Source organism: Terrapene carolina, unplaced genomic scaffold (assembly GCF_002925995.2).
Source record: "Terrapene carolina triunguis isolate 2854851 unplaced genomic scaffold, T_m_triunguis-2.0 Scaffold147, whole genome shotgun sequence".
In the NCBI taxonomy this organism is placed as follows: domain Eukaryota; kingdom Metazoa; phylum Chordata; order Testudines; family Emydidae; genus Terrapene; species Terrapene triunguis.
Window position 1 is genome coordinate 4541740 of NW_020664498.1, and position 21986 is coordinate 4563725.

The 21986-nt window shown below is 37.5% G+C and overlaps 1 protein-coding gene across 1 annotated transcript in view; it reads right to left on the reverse strand.

Annotated features, from left to right (window-relative positions):
* LRMDA (leucine rich melanocyte differentiation associated) overlaps positions 1-21986 on the reverse strand; it is a 931481-nt gene that overhangs the window by 361994 nt on the left and 547501 nt on the right. The gene's annotated exons all lie outside the window — the stretch shown is intronic.

Consider the following 21986-nt stretch of genomic DNA (forward strand, 5'->3'; position numbering starts at 1 on the left):
CTGAGCAACTCTAACACAGAGACATCTGGCTGCAAAGAACAAAGTAACCAATCAGTGCAACCATGCACTTGCATCTGGCACAGGCCATGGTTTATGGGGAATGTAGCGGAGGGAGAACCTAATGCTCTTAGAGTTGCTTTCCTTCCTACACTTGCCCAGTCCACAAAACAAAGTTTGGTTGTGGGCACTCCAGTCATTGTCCAATGAGTGAATGAGTTATAAGGCTTGTCAGAAATTCAAAAGAATAGCAACATCTTATAACTTCTAATCTGGAAAAATCTAAAAGGCTTGCAGGCATCTGACTGGCAACAACAGTGTAGTATTAAATGTTACCAAACCAGGAGGAACTAAATCAGAATTAGCCCAATGTAATCTAGCCATAAAAACTTGGAGGTTGTTTCAGAACAGAAAATACACAACATGTTTCTGGGACAGGGAAAGTGGTAGCCTGTGTGAGGAAACCCCTGCCACTGCTCCTGCTCTTGCTCTTCAGATCCCGTCACCACGCAACCGTACAAGGCAAGTCCAGCTTCAAAGAACCCTTCTCTAGTTCAGAAGCCAAACCTACAGCTGCTTTGGCTAGCGTGCAGCCCAGTTACATTGGGTCCAATCAGATATGTTAAGTCACTGGCAAGGGCCTTTACCACTGAGCTAAAAACTAGACTATACATTTCATTACATAGCAAGTTGCAACACTTACAATCTATTTTAGCCAGATGTTACATAAAGAAAGTTTATTTACATTCCAGAATTATATATCGTGGGTTACAAATCATGTAAAAGACTCTATAGAAATATTTTATCTGGAAGTTGACCTATGAGGTAACCCAAGTAGAAGCACAGCACATGTTTTGCTGGATACGATACAGAAGAGGTGTATATGATAGAAGAAGATAATTTATGGCAGTTGGAGCCAAATCTCTTTCAAATTTCTGCTTAATTTTCTTTAAATTTTGGTTGACCTGGATAGGATTCCATTGTTGACATTACATTCATTTTAAAAATAAGTAAGTTTTCATTTAATCTATTTAAAAGTTGTTTCACAGTCCCCCCTTTGTCTAACAAAAGGGACATTTATCACTTGCTATTCTAAACCAGAAAACATCCTAACCATCCAGTGGGTGTTGTCTCACGTTATACTCTGTATTTTTAGTTAGGATACAGTTAATGTGAAAGATGCATTAACATTCTGTTTGTGGTTTAAAGTACACATAAGATTTACAGAGTTTGACTTTTCACTTCCCCAGATTTGTTAATTTATCCTTTATTATGTTCCCTCTTTTCTACCTTTAACCATTAACTGTCTTCTTTTAGTTGAGAAAAGACTGGGGAGATATGCTGTGGCGATCACATACCTAATGAATGATAATTTTCACTGTCACCAAGTGGGAAGTTTATACAAATCTGCTAATAAAATATCCTTTTTTAATAGTTCTTTTGGAGAAAAGTAAATTTGTTAACCGGTTCAGATTTTCTTACAAACACACTGAAAAGACAGTGTAATGCTGTCTGCTTGCTGTCTGAACACCAGTCTCTCTTGTTTTCAGTCATATGCCTTTACATTTTTGGATAATGTTTTCTATTTATAGTAGGATTACACATTACATTTTAGCTGCTTTCTTCATAGACAGCGTTTGTCTTTACCCTTCAGCACATTTAATTCTCCTGAACAATCCTGGAATCACAGGAGTTCTCCATACAGTTGCATCTGTATAAATAAGTCATTCTGTTAATCTTATGTGTTTATATTCCAGTAACTCCTTGGGCAGAGAGTTTAGAAAATGGGTTTCAGACCAAAATTATATTTTATGGCCAAGCATTAAACTTTTGAAACCAGAGAGCTGATAATTGAAATCCTGACAAACTCTTAACTATGGGTTTACTAAATTAGGTATGAAAATTTCCACTCTGAAATATGTAAGGCTGCATGTGCCTCCAGAATTGAGATCTCAACTATCTGCCAAATCATGGTCATTCAGAGTTATTTTCTAGCTTGAATAGTGTTGGCTTCATTCTGTAGCCTATTGCTACACTGCAGTCTGATCTTAATTGGGAAAGTATCTTTATCACTTCTCTCCTGAGACTGAATTCAGCGTCCTCAAGTGTGCTGGAATATGGAATCAGAAATTAACTCACTAGCACAATTCTGATAGGATCTCCATATGCTGCCAGTGACCCATCAACTTTTTGAGAACATCTTCAAAGAAGAGAGACCACTGGTAATTATAGTGTTGAGTTTTGTTTAAATGATTTACAGCAACATAAATGGGAAATGATTTTCTAAGAAATTAGTTCATTTAATTGTCCTTGAATGCATTTCCTGTCCTACCTCCTCCATTCATGTAACAGAACAACTATGCCTGCTTAAGTCAGGAGCATTATCTCCAAGTGGCTTATCTACACAAAGGCATTGTGAGGATTAATGTTTGTGCAGCACATTGAATATGTAATGTTTATACAAGTGCAAAGTATTACTATTTGACTAATATAGCCTTGTGCTATGGATGTCTGGAGATCATTGAGCACTCTGGATTTTCCACCAACCAATATTCGAAAAATTAATACGTTAAGAATATTCATCCTCAATGGTCAAAAACGAAGAAAATCAGTATTAAGATGCAAACTCCAATTTACTCCACATAAGCCTTATCTTTCACTTATGGCAGCATGTAGGGTACATGTAGATACACGACGCAATGAAAATGGACTGCATCCACATCGGTGTGTAGCTACACATGGCCATGAATGGCTCCAGAAGTTCCCTGCCCTGGAGCCTTTCATGGCAGCGAGGAAAGTGGGGAGCTTCCAGAGCCTTTTGCCACTGCTTCCCCCTCTGCCAGAGCCTTTCCACACTTCTGGAGCCTTTCTCGGTGGCGGTGAAAGGCTCTGGAGGGGGTATGCACCAGGACACTACACTGCCAAAATAGAAGTGTAGACGTGGAAAGCACTGCTTGGGAATGTAGAGCATATACCCTAGGTTTCAGGCTTGTAGGACACTCTACTCTACTCCTCTAAGGTGTGCCTCACCGTCTATACTGCTATTTATACCCATTATAGCTGGGCAAGAAATGTCTGTACTTTACATGCCACTGTAAGTGTAGAGGTACCTCTAGATGTGTCTTATGAAACAGGAGTTGAAAGACTGAAGTGGGAGAGGAGAGTGAGCAGGTACAATGCACCACAGGACTGCCAAATTTACTGATCAGTGATTCAGCCATGGTTTTCCTTTTTCTGCACAAATCATATTTTACTGTCTATTCCATATCTGGAATTTGTTGTTGCTGTTGCAATGAGCTTACTAAATAAAAAGACATTTAAGTAAAAGTAATTGTGAAGACAGAATAGCCATATTTCAAAGTAAACTAAAAGCCACTGGACCTACAGGAACTGGAGAAAATACATCAGACAACGATACTTAAAAGCAAAACAAACAAACAGAACTTTTTTGTAACTTCAGAACAGCCAAATGGAACTTGAAGATGTTTATAAAATATCCTGAAAATGGCTCATGATCTGAATTGCTGCCAAGATTAGGACTTGAACAAAGAGGGTTTTTTGTATGGCCAAGCCTAAGGCTCTGAAAACACAAGGGATGAAAATCCTGGCCCAATTGAAATTGATGGCAAAACTCCCTTTAACTTAAATAGGGCCACAATTTCACCTAAGGGAATTTCACAATTTCACGGGCATGCAACTGATGGAAAGATTGCACTTGTGTATAAGAGAAATACAGCTACTCTATGCTATAAACTTCATCATGGGAGAAAGGCCACTGGGAATACATGCTGCACAGTTTAAGACTTATTTGTGGATTTTTGGTATTTCTAATATTTCTGGAAAAGAAATAGGTTTTTGTGGCAGATCCTTAGCTGGTATAAATGGTCATATTTCCATTGACTTCAATAGAGCTATGACAATTTACATCAGCTGAAGATCAGCCTCTTCATAAAAAAAAGGTATTTTATTGGCAAGTCTACACTTCAAATCACAAAGCAGCCCAGTGCTTTGTGTTCCAGAATCTGCAATCAGACAATAGCTCCAAGGAACATTTTCTGCTTAGAACTACAGCAATGAAATAACCAGATAATATGAGTCATCCAGCATAGTTGGATAGCCTTGAAAGATCATTCCACAGAAACGAGGTACAAAACATCGGCATACTACTCTAAGGAGAAGGGCAAAGAGAGAAAATTGACAGACCTGGAAGATCTCTCAGGTAAAGTGGATTTATGGAGGGATTGGAAAGACTGAAGAAAAGTGGGTTGATTTTTTTTAAAATGACTGATGAAAAGTCATTTTTATTTAAAATCACTCAGCAACAACATACGTTTTAATGTGCTTCTCTGCTTCTGGATGGATTTTCATTAAAAAATCCTGCAGATTTCTTTTTAAAAGCTGCTGAACCTAAAGCAAAACCTCTAAAAAATTTCTGCAGATTTTGAGGTGTTCTAACAGGAGTCAGAATAATCTCTAAACTGAAAATGGTCTTTCTAATACTGAATTTCTTTGGGATAAATTTTCCTTGCGGAAAGTATGCATTATTACTTGCTTGTAGGATGTCTGAGAATTTCAATTCATACTTGTTCCTCCAAGAGCATAAACTAAATCTTTATTTTTAATAAAAATAAATAAAAGTCAAACTACACCTGTGTCATACTGGATAGCTCAAAAGACTGACAATTAAATATTGACCCTTCTAGCTCCTGGTCCACCATTAGAATCCAAGTCCAGATTAGTAGTGACCAAGACCTCTTGTTGATTGTTCTATGTACTACATGAAATAATTGGATTGTATCAAACACCAGTTAGACAGACAGACACCCACATTGTTAATAACAGTCATCAGCTATTAGCATTCATGCTGGCAATTTCAGGAGAAAGGCCAAGAACTGAATTGACATGGAGGTTTTTACCCACTGACGTGCTGTCTCCGGACTAGGGTTTAAGCATATTGGCATATTATTTTGGGATGGGGTGGACATACACTGACATAGTTCCATGTGCTTATTTGGTGGATCTAACTTCTCTTTGCAATGCTGCCAGTCCATTGCCTTTAATGAGCTCTGAATTCACATAAAAAAAAAATTTTTTTTTAAATATTAAACTGGTTCTGACATTTAGAACAGAGGAAGCAAAACTCAAACTCTAAAAGAAATTCTATTCTATATTGGGTAATATAATCAAGCCTACCTGCCTCTTTTATCTATATAAAAGTGTATATTAACATTCCACCGGGGCCACTATAAACGTCTTACACTGAATACATTTAGGATACATAAAGTTTTATCACAATCGTTACAAAAATGTCACTTCAAACTTTATTTTTTATCCTAATAAGACAGTCTTCAGTATGAATAAACTGCAGTTACCTTGTGATTACCATTGTTGCAATGTAACTGTAGTTCACAGGTTAGCAAAGTGACAGATCACATGCATGAAAAAAATTAATACATGATTCAACTTTGCAAGTTTCTCACTAATCAAGTTAATTTAAGTCATAAGTAAACGTTAAATGCCAAATCTACTCTGAAGATGTAAAGTAGTATGTATTACATTTATTTTTAAAGTGCACAGCTGATTATGTACTATTATTTGGGCAGATAGGGTAACATATACTCAAAGCATATACTGCAGCATATTTTGTCCTGGATTAGCTAGTAAATCACTATTGCAGTAGCTATTAAAAATCATAAAGCCTTTTGAGTTTTACAGGGTGTTCATAATAGGCAATTCCATATGATTTATATGAAAAACATGAGTCAGCTCTTCAAATGAGGTTGATCTGTGCATGCTGGCCTTGTTGTGTGACCTCTTGTTATCACTGAGATGACTTGTAAAACTTAAAGTGTTTCAGCCATCATCCCTAATACTAGCCAGTCAAATACAGTCATAAAATGCAAATCTCAGTTTCTACTAAGTATATAATTTTTTTAAAGTTATATTCCTGTTCAGTGAACAACATTTACCGAGAAAGGCTTATTTTTAAACAGAGCTAAAAATGTTACAATTATTAAATAGGATTAAATTTATACAAAAATATCGAAGTGAAAACATGAGGTAAGGACCTAAGTTCACTGAGTGTCCAGATATCCTAGGGCAGATCCTCATCTGGTGTAAACTGCGATAACTCCACTTACTTCAAATGAGCTGTGACAGTTGTCACAAGCTAAGGATCTGGCCATGTTTCTCATGCATATATATTGCCTTCATGTATTTTAAACTAGTGAGGTGGTTGGGAAATACAATACGTCTCCAAGGAGGTCTGGACTCTGTAGCACTAAAAAGGTTTCAACAAAGACTCTTCCTGCTACATAACCTTTCTGTGATCAAATCATTTTCTTTCCTTACCATTTTCAGCATGGTGAACTAGCATTTTCTGATCCCTCTGGAGAAATAAATTTAACTTTCTTATTGCCTCATACCCAAATACTACCCTGCCCCCATTTGCCAGGATAAATTCCATTTGTAGAATCCTTGTAAGCCACCTACAAGATAATCACAACATCTGAAGAGAAGTTATAGCATATCAGATTCTTCCCGGCAGTCAGATCATCATTGGAAGAATAGATTCAAATGAACCACTCTTTTATACTTTGGTTTTTATAGGCTGTCTTTCAGACATGTACTGTGTAAACTAGAGGCTTCTGATCCATGGTCTAATTGACGTTTGGATTTTGTTTCTTAGGAGTGGTTTGACAACAGAAAAGCCAGAGTAGTTGGACACCACATTTAATTGGATGACATGAATGCATGGTTCATTATGATTATGCAATATCACATTTTTTTCATGCTTTTTCTAAATTTCTTTAGCTAAAGTTCAGAGACTTTTTGAGAAAGTCTCTCTATTCTGAGGAACACCTACATAATTAATTTCAATGACTTGGTTCAATTTTCTAATGACATATGTACTCAACTTAAATGATCTGGCTCATATTTTCCATTTTCCTGAGATAATTCACATGATTTTCTTACTCCGTTTTGTATTGTTTACTTTCTTGTCAAATTTATGTAGTCCATTGGTTTCCTATTCTTTCAATTAAATCCCTTGCTAATCACCAAGTGGTGTAAGTGATTTGTTACTCCAAAGTAAAGCCCCATGAACTCTCTTTGAAAAATGTGTTGAAGAAGCTGCAGTAAGAATACGCATCCTGCAGATCTCTTAAGGTTATCTAGGGTGGAATTTTCAAAAGTGTTCAATTTAGGTCTCTCTCTGCTCCCACTTAAGCTAATACTAAAACCTCAATTGACTTCAATGGGACCAAAATTAGGCTGCTGGAAATCCCACCCCTAAAGCTGTGGTTACAGAGACAACGTTATCAGGAAATTCTGATGTTTCAGGACTCTAATCAAATATCTAAGGTCTGAAATGGGTTGAGTCACATAGGAGACAATGTATTTTTGTTCTTCAGATCATCAGGTTGGGTTGGGATGATGGTGGGAGGATGTAAACAGCAAAGGAAGGCCTCAACAGACATTAATAAATTTCAGCAAGCATCCAAACCAAACACATTGTGGACTGCATATTACTACTTGGAACCTAATTCCCTCCTGTCTAGCACATCTCCTAGAGGTAGGAAATATTATACTGATCTACACATATTTACATGCAATCAGCTGCAAATCAATGTGATATTTTTGCATGAAAGTCATAATACAGGAACAATTTATATGTTGTATTATAGAAGAGGAAAGGATTGAAAAGGAATAAAAGCTGCATCAATTGTGGTGCATTCGTCTATCAGCCTTTTACTTTTAGCCATATGCATAAAGAAAGGGGGACCATCCCATGATAATCTTGACATATGGAAGGAACTTTGGTGTTCAAGGGCAAACAAGCTAATCTGGCAGGAATGAAATGAGTAATTATTCTGACTGCCACATCCATGAATTCTAAGACAAGTTTAATTTGATAGTTATACATCAATAAACCTTTTATATGGATCCTAGCACTATCTGATGAAGGAGCCCTGTCTCTTTAATGTTATTATTAAATAGAGCAAATTTGTATCTGGCTAAATAGGTTTAATGAGTGCTAATCTTAACCTAAAACATTCTAATGGATTAGCTCTTCTTAATGGTGTTATATAAATATTTATAAAGACTGTGCAAGAGAAGAAGAGTTGACAAAGGCTTTTTAAACACCCTTATCATATACAGAAACTGAGGAAAGAACATGAAAAACTGCAATGACTACACAGCTCTTATCTTCCCCCTCAAAAAAAAAAAAATCAAATCCTGAAGGAATGATAACATAATCCAAGAATATTTATGAATATATGCAGGGAAAAATGCACTAGAATAACCCATTTCACAATGAGATTAAACCATAACACCATGTAAAATAAAACAGAAAACAAGGTCTTATAATGGAAAGTGTTGGGCAATCGTACCCATAAGGCTAGACTACCAGCCCCCATCTAGAACAGTAATGATGCATTACACCCCTAGGATATTTCACTGTCTTGTGCTCGCAGTGGTACCTGCAGGTTTTCCTGTGTCCACTACTCTTTTGGAAAGACTGTTGCCTTCCCCATGTTATTCTCTCTCTTCTCCTTCAAAAGGGGAGAGAGATCCGTTTCCTTGTAAAGCTCCAGCATACAATTCCCTCAGACCTAAAGAATCCACACCAGTTCAGGTTACATTAAAAAAAAGCAGTATTTCTTGGCAAGATGCAGGAGAGAAAGCAGAAACAAAATGATGTTAGATAGTAAACATCTGGGGTGAAATCCTGGCCCTACTGATGTCAATGGAAGTTTTGCTATTGCTAATTTCACCCAACACATGGCAAAAAATGAGCTGTCCTAACACTTGAGTTACAGAATAAATGAACCGTTTGCCTTCTTCCCAATGTAATAGAAGCTGCTTGGCCTTCTGTCAGCCACAACTATGGATCTACCTTAACCTGTCAGAATTACATCTGGGAATAACATTTCTGAGAGTAATGTGAAATCAGCCAGTTATAGACTCTGTCCTACTCTCTGCTTTTGAGATAAATTTAATTTGCGTTGCATATTAGCATTTGATTAAGACATCCTTTTTACCAAGTCAGATAATGTATAGAAACATAAAAGTCCCTCCTTCCTGGAATCAGACACACATTCTGTCTATCCATCTAGATACTTATATAGCCCTTTTCACCATATGACTCATTGCTAGTTGTATACTCTTTCCTCCAGTCTGTGATAGTTTATGTCCATTTTATGTCTTATCTAGAAATATCTTTTCAATGGACATTGCCAAGCTAAATAAAAACTTGAAAATAAACTTCAATTATCCTTCCTTTCAGACTTCTGGAAAGTCCAGATTACAACACAATTACTTCCAAACTGTAACACTCCTAAGAATACTCCTGGCTTCCAGTCATGTGCTCTGTGTCCCCTAGACCACAGTGTCTCTTGCATGAAAATTCACCATAGTGGGAGATTTATGGAGCTTGAATTATTGAATTTTAGGTCTAATTAGAGCCCCATAAATCTTGAGTAATGCCACTATGGTGCCTTCTTAGCCACTGGCCTTTGATTCTCGGCAGAATCTAGAAGGCCAGACTCTGAAGAAGAAGAGAACCATGTATTAAGTAATTTCCAAAAGGCCAAACCATATTCTGCAAGGGGACAGAAAGAAAGAAAGAAAGAAAGAAGCTTGGTGTTACCCAAAATCTCATCTCAAGGGAACCAAGCAAGTCCTCCAGTAAAAAAATTACTGTGGGGCTCATGTGTAGCCATAAAAGAAAAAGGCATTTCACATAAGCAATTTTTCAGAAGCTTTCTCCAGAGAAACTGGTGAATATAAAAATCTTAATTTCAAGGCAGAAGTAGAATGCAAGTGACTATAGAAATATCATATTCTTGTCTTCTCATTTGTTCCCCACCACCTCCAAAATCAGCTTCATACATTATTAGAAAAAAATACTTTCATTCTGGTACGTTCCCTACTTTGGAGCTGTTAGTGACCTGCCAGCGTTGCATCATTCAACACTGAATGTGTCTTTTACTGAGGGAATACATGCTGCTCTGGTAGGCAGTATGGACCTCATATAATCAGTATTTTACATCTCTAATTTAAATTACTATCTTCCACTTCTCTACAGGCTAATAAACAACAAATATCAAATGTGTTACCTGCCCAACGATAACCCAGAAGATTGTTCTTACTCAGCACTGCTCTTGTACTTATATTTAGGAAGGTGATATATTTTTGGTTTTGAATATAAAGTTATATAGATAGACATTTTAATTAACTCAGTTTTTAGTCATTTTCTCTTTTTACTCTAACTCTCCAATTGATACACTTGACCAAGCAGCTACCAGAGAACACAAGATTATGGAACCAATTCTGCAGCCTTTACCTATGTTGACTGCATGGGACTACTCATAAAAATGCAACTCAAAAAGAATAAGGTTTAAAAAGAAATCTCAAAACCCATTGATTCAGTACAAAACATACAATGCTCTTTCCAATTTACAGTTACACCACCACAACTTCCAAAACTGCACTGTCACCATTAAGATCTGTATAACTGTCATTTGGAAATCAATAATGTTATCACAGCAATATTCATTAAAGCTATGAAGATATTAACAGTCACCACCTTATAATGTAAAAACAATCCTCTTCTCCTCTACTGCAACCTACAAGAACAGGTACCTTTATAAAAGGGAAGCATGGTCATCAGTTTGAGCAGAGTTGGAGTGATGGTTTAATGTCCTAGCTGCTGCAGCATAAGACAAATACAAAAGATACCATGATTCTAAGTTCATTTAGCTTCCAAACAGAGGTCTCTGGGAAGGTATATAGGGTCATATCTGGAGCAAGAGAAAGCACAAATCCAACCCAAAATATATGTAAAGTCAGTACTGCTCTCTAACAGCAGCACCATCTAAACCTCTATATTTTGTTTTCAACTACCCCATAAGAAGGCAACTTTATTCTTAGCTCATTACAAAATATGTAAACAGTACAGACTCTCCATCCAGAAGGGCTGTTTTTCCACTAGAGCTATATTCAACTTCCTCTAGGGCATGGTGGATTCATAATTGTGTGGGAGCATGCGGGATACTTGCATTGTCACTGCCCATGTCACAGCTATTCTTCTGCATCAAAAGAGGACTTTACTTTTCTAGAGTTGGTACTTGGTACCTTTCTTTTTAAAAAGGGGAGGAAAAATCTCACTGAATTTGTTTTACAGAAAACTATTACAAACACTTTCTGTAGGCAACTATGTAGTGTCAGGACAATGGTTTACCATCCATTTCGGAACTATTTACACATAGGTCCAGGGGTTGGTGATCAAGAAGCACTTATATGTGACAGTGACAGGTATGCTGTGGACAAAATAAATGCAGGTAATAGATACAAATGCAAACTTCAGACTAAAAATCTGTGGGGAAGGCGGTAACATCCTTCAGGTCTTCCTTTCACTTCACTGAGACACTCCATAGCCTGGTGGTAAAAAGACATAGCAAAGAAAACAATTTGACAGCATGCAATAACAACGGAGAAAGAGCAGTCCCATCTATATTGGAGACAGTGTTTCTTTAAAAAGCCCACTTTTTGATTATCAGAATTACTGGTTAAACTCTGAGGCTCTTTTGCATAGTGCTCATCATAGTTTATTCCTGATCCCTAAGTATGTTAGGAGACATTGTTAACAAACGGTGGCTGTGTATTATTTCAATAGAGAATGTTTCTTCCCAACACACACTTACTTTTTGATAAAAAACCCAGAAAATGATTAGCTTTAATAGCTCTTCTATGAATAAAGCTGCACAACAGGATGGCAAATATAAATGAGCTATCTATAGTGAAATTTAAGTCTTCAAAAAATTACAAAAAAAAAGATTACAGGTTCAGGGCTGCTCTGGGGGAAAATGTACATTTGCAATAAATATATAAAATCACTTAAAAACACACCCAATGAAACTTCATATTTAGGCTGATTTGCTTTCCAAATCATATAGACATCATAGTTACATACAATCTTTCTACAAGTATAACCACAGAGCAATGCAGAGAGATTTAAGAGAAATAAAAGCACGATCAGCTAGCTTGTAATCTTCTTTTCTCTTATTCTCCTCCCTATAGTTGCATTAAATTGCCTGTTGAGAACAATAACATATTTGTGCTTTATAGGTAGAATGATTTGTATTATGTAAAGATTTGGCTAACAGACTAAAGATGCATTCACACTGAGCTGGATTACATGCTGTTAATAATTTTCTGGATGCTCTAGGGAAGCCCATAATTCTGGAGGACTACAGTTTAGCATTTGAATATATGCTTTGTGATTTCTCAAAGCAGACTTTTTAATAATTTTTTCTAGAACCACACTAACCAAAAATCAGACAGTTGAGAGTGTTTTGGAAGGGAAATGTACTGCAATCCAGTGTTTTTCCCCCCCCTCCTCTCAATAGTAAGCATAAAATTTACCTTTTCCTATTAAACTGTATGACTTCTCATACCAGTTCAATAGCTTTGATTACAATGTTGCACTCAGAGAATATTTGGTTAGCACTACAGTAGCAGGGCTGTGAAGTAGTCTTTATGCTGGACAAATGTGCAGAATAGCAAGCAAGCCAGAATTTGTTGTTTTGAATAAAAGTTCAAACTATCTGTAGTAGTGCAGTACCTGTTTGGAAATTTGGTTTTGATATCACAAGCCCCTGTTTCAAAAATATTCTTAAGAAATATCATTTTAAATAAATTAAATATCTAGTATTGCAAAGCAATACCCATTAAATGTTAACATTCTTTCATTATCAACTATAAAATTCAGTATAAAGCAGATTCCTTTATTTCTGTTTTCATGAAATGCTAAACTTACTTGGCCTCCATTTACTAAACACTAAAATTCTTTGTATATTGTCAATATATTTCATAATTTCTGAAATACTTAATATTTCAGAACAGTCTTAAAGGATAAGCTCACTAATAAATGGAATATCCCTGTACAAATACAACTGGGAAACATACTGTAGCATTTCCTTATTAAACAACTTACTTTTCTTAACATTATAAGGGTCACCTAACAAATATACATTGACTGGACATAGTATAAATACTTTTTTTTTTTAACCTCTGGTCTCAAGTTATAATTAGTTGTCTGGTCAGAGTTGCTTACAGTGTAAACAAAGACTGATAAACCCATATTGGCTGCAAGTATTTATTACATTACAACACAGCTGCCAACTGTCTAACTGTTTTAATAAAAAGCTATTTTCTAAGGTTTATGTTTTATTGCATGTATGACTCCCTTATTGGTTAGCATTTTGGAGTTGTGGAAAAGGTTATGAATTTAGAAACTGACTGCATTCATATTATATTTAAAACTTAATGCTATTTTATTAAAGACATATGGGCCTCCAAAGTACACATATTAAATGTCATGTAAGAAAAGTAGCAGTTTAAATCATGGTCAAATTCATTTTTGACGTGACTCCTGAGGCTTCCCAAGATCTGAACTATTTCTTTGTAAATCTGGCAGTTTAACCACACTCATAAATCACTTTCAAAGCATATTATTTCTTAATTTTACTGCATTAGAGAGCATTTGGCCTACATAGTGAACTGTTTGTAGCAGTTATGTGAACAAAGTTGTACATTTAGTCTTACAATGTGGGAAAGGGTGGGGAAGAGTCTGCTAATTTTTCAGTCCAGAATTTACTTCCTTTTTTTTATTTTAACTTAAATAAATACAATTGCTGGTGAAACTTGCCAGGGTGAGATTTACATGCTAGTTTGCTGTATGTACATTAAATGAAGGTTCATGTCCATTAGCTTCTGGACTATAAATTAAAAACATAGAAACACAGAGGCAGCTGTAATTTAATACTTTAGAAGATCTATGGATCACCACACTACCATGGGTGGAACAGAGAATAATGTTTTTGTAGGACAATGCTGAATATTTTTTTTATTTGGCACCTACATACAGTGATGATGAATGCATGAGAAACATATATGTGTAAAAATATATTTTCAGTAAATATTTTTAAAATAAATTTTAAGCAGAATTAAGGGTCCAATCGATTTCCTATTGAAGTCAACAGAAAGCTGCTCACTGAAATCAAGAGGCTCTAAAAGTGATCCTAGCTCATAAAACTTTGATTGTTCCTTATTATGGCATATTTAAAACACTGCTACTTTTGAAACATTCTTCATTTATTAGATAAAGATCAACTCTCAGAGGTGATTGTGATTCACAGGTCTTGCTATGCACATTTCATACCTCCTGAGACCTGAGAAATACTGAGTACCCTCAGCTCAAAGTGTCTTCAAAGAGGAAATAAGAGTGCTCAGCACCTCATACAAATCAAGCTCTTTATCTATAAAGCCCAATTTCTGTCAGTTGTTCCTGAAAGGGAAATTTACCCAAAGTCATGCAAATCATGACCCTGTTCATCCAGAGATGGAACTCAATGGAAAATCTTCTATTGACTTGAATTGAAGCTGGAATTAGATATTCAGTAAAAGGCCTGATTAGCTCAAACTGTAACTGGCATTAACCACTGCAACCAGGCACAAAATTGATGCATTTATTTTCATTGCGTTCCAACAAAACACGAGGCCGCCACTAGCTCTCTCTAGCCTCTGGACTCTGAACCAGAGAGTTTAGGCCAAATTTGGCCTTGGTGGAAGCAGGTGCAACCCAATGAAGAGAATCAATTTACATCCATTTATATCAGGCCTGATCTCACACCATCCCTTTTCTTTGCCAAAGTGAGCAGTAATGGAAGCTTTTTAAACATAATCTGAAAGGGCCATTATCATTGCTTATGCCTTAAAAAAATTCTTTTGGCCTAAAAAACTATCAGAATGGTAATTTTAGATTGGGAGAGAGGGAAGAAGAGTAGTGCTTTTTGAAAGCAAATTAGTAGCTTTTTTTGGCTAAAATAACTTATAAACAAAATTGTTTTTGCCCTGTGGACTAGTTATGATCTTCGTCCTCACTGAAGACAAAATAACTGATACTTCAGAGCGTGTTCAGTGGTAGCATCATCCCTATCATTTCTAGAGGTCATACAGGACCATTGGACTCTGCTTTGGGGGAGGATTATCATATTTTCTCTGATGTTATTTGACCTGAGCATGTCTCAAGATGCAAGGCTGGAGCAGCAGGAAGCAAGCCCCGAAATTTTGGTGGATACAAGCCACATTACTCTTTAATCGTCTTCTGCTCCAAATATTTTGAGATTCACCCATGTAATCTACAGAGCAAAATTAAAACCAGTAGTCCACTCTGGAACACCTCTATCACAAGAAGGGTCTGTGATGTGCTATTTACATACCACAATGCATTTGTACCGCATTTTACATGTAAATATAAAGACATGGTCCTTGTCCTGTTGGGTTTACAACTTAAGGCCCCGATCCTACAACCTGTTGTGTGCTGGGGGTCTGCTGCCCCTGGGCACGCCCCTACTGACATCAGAGTCCACCTGCACACAATTGCCAAGATCAGGACCTAAAATGTTATTACAGACATAAGAATGACAGACACAGAGGGTCAATGGAGGACAATAGTAAATAAAAGGAGGCAGATAGAGTGTGCAACTACCTGAAGAGAAGGAGAGGCAAAAGCTGTTTGTACTTTGGTTTCTTTAGTGACTTTTTAAATTGAATGTACAAATGTCATTATCATAAAGGATGAAGTACATTTCACAGGAAGCTTATATTTGATCAGCTCTGGAGCAGATGTGAGCTACAAGAGGCGGAGATTTCAAACAGAAGAAAGTGTGGTCATTTGAAACACAATATCAGGTAGGCTCCAGGAATAATAGGCAGCATAAAAGACTGACTGAAAACAAAGAACAGAAAAGTAAACAAAGGGAGTGGGTAGGCAGGAAGTATGTGGGAGAGGGATTAAAATATTCTGTGGAAGCACAGGACAAGTTCACTGCACAAGTACTGGGTCAGACTCCCAACAAGTTTAGATTCCAGTTATTTTCCAATGTTTAGAGAAAAAAGCCTCAAGACACCAAACAAGAAATGAAAGGGAGAGGCTTCATTGACTTACAAGTCACAAACAAATTATTTTATAATTTGGGGGGAGGGATTGCTCAGTGGTTTGAGCACTGGCCTGCTAAACCCAGGGTTGTGAGTTCAATCCTTGAGGGGGCCACTTGAGGATCTGGGGCAAAATCAGTACTTGGTCCTGCTAGTGAAGGCAGGGGGCTGGACTCAATGACCTTTCAAGGTCCCTTCCAGTTCTAGGAGATGGGATATCTCCATTAATTATTATTATAATTATAATTCTATACCAGGACAACAATTGCAGCCCTGCAGCAATAAGGCAACCCGCTTTGGTTCGTTTTCCTACTGAGAAAAATCTTCAAGCTAAGAACATACGTGGCAGTATTAGGTCTCTGGGCTGGTAAGAAATAATGATTTCCAGTTCCAGGAACATAGCCAAAAACCCTATCATATTTAAAAATACACAGGAAAAATAAAATGATGTTAAAATACCCTTGCAGAAAACACTTGGTATAATTGCTATCAATGACAATGCCAGTGAACTTAGCTAAATTAACATCAAAGAAAGCTCTAATTATAGTGCATTGCCTCCTTTTTGATAGCACTCTGTCTGTTACTGTAAGACACCCCACTGTAAAGAACATAAAAGCAAACATAATATCTAATTGTGCTATCATTTCCAGTGCCCCTTGCAAGCAGGCTCATCTGCAATCCCTAGTAATTGCTGACCTTCTTGGTTGGTCAGTAGGATGATGAAGGCAATTTAAGACAAAGTGTGTACATGCCCTGCAGAGCTTATTATGGCAGCCATATCACATCTCATCACAGTCAAAACAAATGAGATATGAAAACATAGCCATGGCAGTTTTCTCAACTTCTGAGCCAGATATTTCACATTTACCAGAATACATGTAGTCTTTTATTGTTGTTTTGCCATCGATTTTATCTCCCAAAAGAAATAAGGCCATGATGTCTAATTGCGAAATTACATCAGCTTTCCTCAGCGGTTTGTAAAAGAACGTGTGTACCTCTGCACTTGAGAATACCACTCTATCTGTGGCTACGGGCAACCATTTAGAGAATCTTCAAGATCAACATGCCTCAAAATCCAGGGAAAGCACTAGCATGGGGGAGGAAAGAATACAGAGATGAACTGGTCCAGATTCACACAAATGTCATATAAAAAGTGTCTTTGAAATAGAACTAACTTTTCTTTAATCAAGATTATGACATACAAAGAAATTCCTACGCTTGTCTGTGATGTCTTCTGCAAACCCAATCCAATCATGTGAGCCTCTCTCAGAAGCAAGAACTAAAAGTAGAACCCAGCCATATTGATGCCATGTCTCATCCTACCTACGACAAGCGAAAAACAAAACTGAAAAATAAAACCGGGCTGAAATCATGACTCCACTAAAGTCAATGGGAATTTTGCCATGGTCTTAAGTGGGGTCAGGATTTCACCCCCAGTCAGGCCGGCTCCAAGCACCAGAGCAGCAAGCAGGTGCTTGGGGCGGCCCATGGAAGGGGGTGGCACGTCCGGCTCTTCGGCGGCAATTTGGCGGCGGGTCCCTCAGTCCCTCTCGGAGGGAAGGACCCACCGAAGAATTGCCACCGAAGAATAAAGCAGTGGCCGTAGAGCTGCCGCCGAAGTGCTGCCAATCGCGGGTTTTTTTGGTTTTTTTTCCCCGCCACTTGGGGCGGCAAAAACACTGGAGCCGGCCCTGCCCCCAGTGACTACATATCAAGAGTCCCTTGAATAACGTAGTTGAATTTGGTGAATAGGTGGAATACTGGACAAACGTCCACGTTCTAAACCCGAAGAGTCTGATAATGTCTAGAGGATGCTATTGTCAGGGATACATTGGTGACACTCTACTGGGTTCCATACTGAAAGATCTCACAGTTTCCAGACAATCTTAACAGATAGGAAATATAACAAATCCGAGAGTAGAAAATTTAAAACAAAGGTAATAAACAAGTTGTCAAGTTAACGTCTTCATTTAAATGTATTTTAATGAGAACAATGCCTAGAGTGCCTTTCGCCAGAGAATCTCAAAGTGTTTTACAAATATTTAATAAGCCTTATGTAGGAATCAATTCACCTACAGTACCACTGAAATGCAGCCAACTTTGAGGTACACATCAGCAGCTGGTTAAATAGCACACTGCCACACTAAACAACAGTTTAGGAAGAAAGGTAAAAACTGCAGAGAAATCTAGGGAGACAGAATGTAATTACCTGCGTTGGGATTTGGCCAGGGCTCTGGGATTAACACCCCTAATGCCATTGGATCATCAATGACTAAAAGGACCTTGATTCCATGACTCAGAAACAAATAAAAAGAAAGCACAAATCCTTGGAAAGAGACTTCATTTCCATAATGTGTCTTGGACACAAGTATTGGATATTGAAATCCAATCCAAATAACTTTCAAAAAGAGCTACAATATATTAGTCTTTCAAGAAACATCACTATGAAAATAAACAGTGAAGAAAAGTCCCTCTTCTCCTCCATAACACAAATCTCTAATCCTCAAGAGTCTATTTTCCTCTCATGTCAGGTGGAGATAAACCAGGTTAGACATAGAAGACTATGTTCCTTTGCCACTTTAGCATCACCATACCTTCATCTCTATCCCCACTGTTAAAAACTCATCAGTCATTTCTTGCCCCAATGACTGCAGGTTCTTTTTCTCTGGCCACATGACCTCCCATCTCTCCCATGCATATAACACACCACTACAAAAATCATCATCTTCTCTCTCTTCACCATGACTGTCTCTCTCTCCTCTTTGAGTCTGTTTACCAACTTCCTGTCTCCTCCTGAATCACATCCTAACTCATCTTCCTTACTTCCCAGGTTCTCCATAACTCTGCTCCTATCTACATTTCTACTGTCATCATTTCCTTATATTCTACTTTGTACATTGTCCACCCTATCCTCTCCATTATTCTTGAGAGTTGTCTGTTTCTCACAGCATCATACCTTGTTTCCCAGTCACCATCCCATACACTTGGAACATCCTCTCTTCAATCCACCTACTTCCTTTAAAGGCACCCTTAAAAACTCATTTCCTCCATCTTTCACTGCAACACTTATCGCTGCCTTGTTGCTCCCCATTGCCGCCCCTCTTTTGCCAATGACTGGATTTTTAAAAGCCACATTTTTAAAAAAAGTTAGAATTGCTGTCTGTGGATTGTTTCCCTCTCTCCTCCACAGTTTTTTCACCACAGCATGGTCTCGCAATACTTTTTAACTGTCTATAATAGACTATAAGATCCATGGCCAGGGATAGCGTTTCTTCTTATGTTCATAATGCACTGTGAAGACCTATGACACCATATGAATAATGACATAATTTTGAGCCAGTAAGAACCAGTGCATACCCACTGACAAATTCAGTCCCCAATCCTATAACTGGATCTGCTGACAAGGACTCCTATCATCATCAATGGAGTTCTGCATGTGTGCAAGGGTCTGAGCTAGCCAATCCAGTTACATGACCAAGGTCTTAATATATATGTGCAGTATCAAGTTTTACTTGTCTTACAGTTTACATTTATCCAACCTGTCCTAAACTATAGAGCAATAATTGCGGTGAGCTATTGAACAGCTGCTGAGCTTCACCCCACTGGTAATGCAAGTTTAGAGGTTATTATTTAAAATTCTGAGCATTCTAAGACGATATTGGTTTACATTTAGGATGTATTTTCTGATTGCTCCGGGACCAATAGAATAGTAAAAACCATTTGTTTTGCATCCTCTAGTGCAAATCTCAGAATCTACCCAGCTTTCTGACACCAACTCATGGTATTGTCGCTTATGTATCAATATACAATGTATTTGCAATGTCATGTTATATGGTACCACATCTACATATTGAAGATTGGTGACTGAGCCCTCAACTGTATAATAACCTACAAAATTTTCTGTTACTTGCCATGACAATTTTTATTGACTCTTCTGGTGTTTTTGGCAAATGAATTAAATCCATTCCAGTATGCACTGGTAGCATAGTTTTCAGTGCTGAACAATGAATTCTTCTTTTGAAATGAACTTGAGTAACAAATAAAAGCTGTACTTTTTAACTGCAACAGCACACACTGCTGCAGAAATGTTCTGCTGGAAGACACATGGACTCATAAATTACTATTTCCTCATGCAATATATCTGGAAGGAATTAAAGTTACACATGAGCCCAAGATTTGCTATTTAACATTTTCTAAAGAGCTAAAAAAAGGGAGTCAAATACTATTTTTAAATCTGATCTATTATGAACCATGTATTTTCATGGTGGGACTGTATCAAAGTCCGAGTCACAGACCAGAACCTCATTGTACCACGCACTGTACAAACACACAGAAAGACAGTCCCTGCCCCAAAGAGCTTACAGATTAACTACAAAACAAGAGACAACAGGTGGGTACAGACACACAGACGGGAGCACAAGAAAAAATGAGACATTACTGCTCAGCATGCTAGGCAGTGATCCGAGCACACCAGCTGTTTAACTATTGTCAAGTTTGTGGGTTTGGGCTTTTTCCTCCTTTACAGCTACCACCAAAGATACCATGAATCATGATGTCGAAAAATTTATAATACTCAAAGGTTGATAATTTCATCTTTCTAGTCATATAAAACAGTTCTTTGTAGCTGTGGTAGGTCATGGGATATACGGTATAACCTTAAAATCATCATTCTGATCACTAGTTTGCTTTCCCCCTCCTAAGTTAAATGCTAACAGAATATTAGCTATTGTTCTCAAGAACTGACAGAGCTCAAAACTAATGTACTATGTTAAATGAGAATATGGAACCCCAATGTTCAAATAATGTAACTATCATTGGTAGTCAAGTGATGCAGTTCTCAAAAGTTTTACTGAAATAACGCAGGGATTAGAAAAAAAGCAAAAAACAGCATAAAAATGACATCATTTAAAGACAAGATACCTCGTGATCTACCACGGACCAAAACACAAACAGACCAGTAGGGTTACTTTCAGGGGCAGAAAACAATTTCTAAACTGTAGTCTGGGCCCAATGATCAGAAAGAAAAAATTCCCTGTTGAAAATCTCATGGCAAAGAGTGCAAACAGAGTCAGAGTGCATTCATAATAAATGGGCCAAATTCCCAAAGGCTGTGCCATTTTATGCTATTCACAGAGACATCTGTATGGATTCAGTTCAGGGTTGAAATCAAGACTGTTTCTTTGGGCACCAGGATGATGACAAAGGTTACCTGGTTCTTAAAAGTGCTCAAGAACAGCGTTTGGGTCTTTTCAGTAAATCAAGGTATGTCTTCAAGTAAGTAATAAAAGTCAGTCAGTTCTAATATATTATTACTGTTAATTATTTATATTACTTAAGTGCTTAGAGGCTGCAACAGAGAGGGGGCCCACTGTGCTAGGCCCTGTACAAACACACAGTAAGCAAGAGTCCCTGTCCCAAAGAGCTTAGAGTATAAATGGACAAGACAAAGGATAAGATGAGGCACAATGAGAGCTTAAATGACTTGCCCAAAGTAATACAGGAAATCTGTAGCAGAGCCAGAAGCAGAATGCTGATCTCCTGACTCTCATTCAGGCGCTTTAGCCACCAGATCATCCTTCCTCTCTAATTAGCTTAATTTCAGATTGGTAGGGATGGCAGGTCCAATATTTTCGATTCATTTATTCCTCGTCAAACTTCAAACTTAACCCACAACTTTGGCTTAAAAGTTGATGCTCTCCAACTTGCCAACTTTGGCAATATTGGGGGTTTCCTTAAAGCCCCACTTTCCTGAATCACATGAATATGATTTCATCTCTAAAAAAATAAAATAAAAAGCAAATTCCTAGTCCTCAGTTGTGCAGAAAAACTTGAAAGTATGACATACATGCCCCATAAGGCTCAGAAACCAGGAGACAAAGAACCCAAAATAATGTCAAGAGTTTTTGAGACCTGGATCATGATTTTTGAATGCTTGAGTTTGGCAATGGCATGCTGTCATAACTATAAAGGGAAGGGTAACAGCT